This window comes from Salmo salar, chromosome 28 (genome assembly GCF_965601325.2).
Source record: "Salmo salar chromosome 28, fSalSal1, whole genome shotgun sequence".
NCBI lineage: Eukaryota > Metazoa > Chordata > Actinopteri > Salmoniformes > Salmonidae > Salmo > Salmo salar.
Genome location: NC_138318.1, coordinates 43,672,118 through 43,675,495, shown reverse-complemented (window position 1 = coordinate 43,675,495; position 3,378 = coordinate 43,672,118).

Sequence of the window (3,378 nt, the reverse complement as noted above, 5' to 3'; positions counted from 1 at the left end):
TATGGCAGGCAAAAACCTGACAAGGTTTCATGCAGGAAGTGGCCTGTTTGACAAGGAGTCGTGCGTCTTGCATCTGTTTATTGAAGAGTAAGGATCTTAGCTGTAACGTGACAATTCCCAGGGCTCCAATAGGCTCTCAGGACCCGGGAAAATCATGAAGGTTGACGAGGAAGCCTCAGGCTGAAACAGATTATCACCTTATCCAAGTGTCCCATTAGGTGACAATGGAATGAGGCGCGTGCGCGATTAGCCCCCGTGGAGTATTTTAATTCGGCTGTTTAGTTTATTGCAGATTCCCGGTCGGAATATTAGCGCTTTTCTACGAGATAAATGGCATAAAAATTGGTTTTAAACAGCGGTTGACATGCTTCGAAGTACGGTAATGGAATATTTAGACATTTTTTGTCACGCCATGCGCCATGCGCACGACCGTGGATTACCATTCGTATAGTGTCTAGAACGCACGAACAAAACGACGCTATTTGGATATAACTATGGATTATTTGGGACCAAACCTACATTTGTTATTGAAGTAGAAGTCCTGGGCGTGTATTCTGACGAAGAACAGGAAAGGTAAGAACATTTTTCTTATAGGAAATGTTATTATGGTGAAGGCTAATCTTGCCGGGTGTCTAAATAGCTAGCCGTGATGGCTGGGCTATGTACTTAGAATATTGCAAAATGTGCTTCATCCGAAAAGCTATTTTAAAATCGGACATATCGAGTGCATAGAGGAGTAATGTATCTATAATTCTTAAAATAATTGTTATGCTTTTTGTGAACGTTTATCGTGAGTAATTTAGCAAACTGTTAGTAAATTCCCCGGAAGTTTGCGGGGGGTATGCTTTTTCTGAACGTCACATGCTAATGTAAAAAGCTGTTTTTTGATATAAATATGAACTTGATTGAACAGACATGCATGTATTGTATAACATAATGTCCTAGGTGTGTCATCTGATGAAGATCATAAAAGGTTAGTGCTGCATTTAGCTGTGGTTTGGGTTTTGGTGACATTATATGCTAGCTTGAAAAATGGGTGTCTGATTATTTCTGGCTGGGCACTCTCCTGACATCATCTAATGTTTTGCTTTCGTTGTAAAGCCTTTTTGAAATCGGACAGTGTGGTTAGATTAACGAGAGTCTTGTCTTTAAAATGGTGTAAAATAGTCATATGTTTGAGAAATTGAAGTAATAGTATTTCAAACGATTCAAAAATCGCGCCACTGGATTAGACTGGCTGTTACGTAGGTGGGACGAATTCGTCCCGCCTAGCCTATAGAGGTTAAGATGATATTGTTGGAATTGCTTGAAAAAAAGTTTATTATTCCAAAGCAATATACCTATCTTCTGGGCCCAGATGTACCAAGACCGCGACAATTCTATCTCCTCCCAAAAATCCATAAACCTTTGGAAGAGTGGTCGGTGCCATTTCAGATCCCGAGTGGACGCCCAATTGTTAGTGACTGTGGATCGGAATCATACCGAATTGCTGAATATATTGATTATTTCATCAATCCACTATCACAGAAGCATGCTTCCTATGTAAAAGACACATATGATTTTGTTGGTAAACTTAAAGGTCTTGAACTACCATTGGGGGCGTTCTTATTTTCAATAGACATCAACTCACTATATACAAATATTGATACCCCTTTGGGACTGCGGGCAGTTAAACGGGCCTTTGATAGGTTTCCTGACCCTCAGCGCCCGGATAAAGAAATCTTAGAGTTGCTGGAGTTGAGTTTATTGAGGAATGATTTTAATTTTAATGATAAGTTTTACCTTCAGATCCATGGAACGGCCATGGGGAAGAAGTTTGCTCCAGCCTTTGCCAACCTATATATGTGTTTTTGGGAAGAGACAGTGTTTGTGAAGTGTCAGACCCTTCCCTCTTTGTATCTTAGGTATTTGGATGACATCTTTGGGATTTGGGTGAATTCTATGAGGGAGTTTGAGTGTTTCTTGGAATCCCTAAATACACATCATCCTGCAATTACAATATCCCACAATATACAAAGAGAAAAACTAGAGTTTTTAGACACTCAGGTTTTCTTTGTACCTTCGGAGGGGCAGACTAAATCATTGGCTACTAAAGTCTTCTTTAAGGAGACAGATAGGCATGCTTTGCTACATAAGGCAAGTTATCATCCAAAACATACCTTTAGAGGGATAATTAAATCCCAGTTGATCCGGTTCAACAGAATTTGTACATTGGGTGAGCATGTGGAGGAGGCAACAACCATTCTCTTTGGAGCTTTGGGGCCACGGGGATATTCAAAACGTTTCCTTAGGGAGATAAAAGCAGAGGTAGGAGAATTATTTGGAAGGGAAGAGGGTTACAACAAAACAGCAGAAACACATAATCTGATACCATTTGTTGCTACATACTCTGGGAGTCTGGGTGGACTTAGCAGGACGTTGAGGTCTAACTTCCGGGAAGCGCAACAAGCGGTGGAGGGGCTGTTGAATTGTAGAATAATCTCAGCATATAGGAAAAATAAAAACCTTGGGGATAAATTAGTCCACTCTGCCTTCCGGCAGAAAGAGGTACCTAACAAATTGGAAAAATATCTGGAGAGACCAAAATATATTACTAATGCCTTCTCGGGTTTGGGGTTTCCTATAAGACAGAGAATCGAATTGTCAACGACAAACTTGATTTATGTAATCAAGTGCAAATTGTGCCAAAAAATGTATATAGGAGAAACCAAGAATGCACTACAGGCTAGACTAAAACAACACCTATACAATATGGCAAAAGGTAATAAGAGCACGGGGTTGTATTTACATTTTAGCCTTCATGCCAGTGATAATTTGAAAATCTTTGGTCTGGAGACAAACGGGGGCTGGTCTAGGAAACAACGACAGGGGATGGAAAGAATTTGGATTGGGCGCCTCCAAACAATAGATCCCAAGGGCCTGAATGAAAAATATTAAATTTATTCTGGCTTACTTACCTGATGAGAGGTGCCATCTCCAGTGGGATTGGATGAGTGGGGTTTCGCTTAGGGATAGGATGGTGGGGGGCTGTGGGAGAACCGCCCAAGATAAATGTTCGTTTATCAAATAATTTAATAATTTATTTATTTTTACATATATTTTCTAGCACTTATGATCAATATTATGGCACTTATTTTATTCATAGGATTATATTTATGTTATTATTATTTATTTAGTGTGGTGTGGTTTTATCTTTCTATATATACCCCCATAGCACTTATTTTGAGTTTAAAGCACTTGCATATTTAGTGGGGTATGTTTGTTTATCTTATTTATTTATTTATTTATCAAAGCACTTATTTTTATATGTACGTCTTTTTTTAATTGTTTATTTATGATTTACGTTTATTTTTATATGTTTTTTTAACATTTATGATG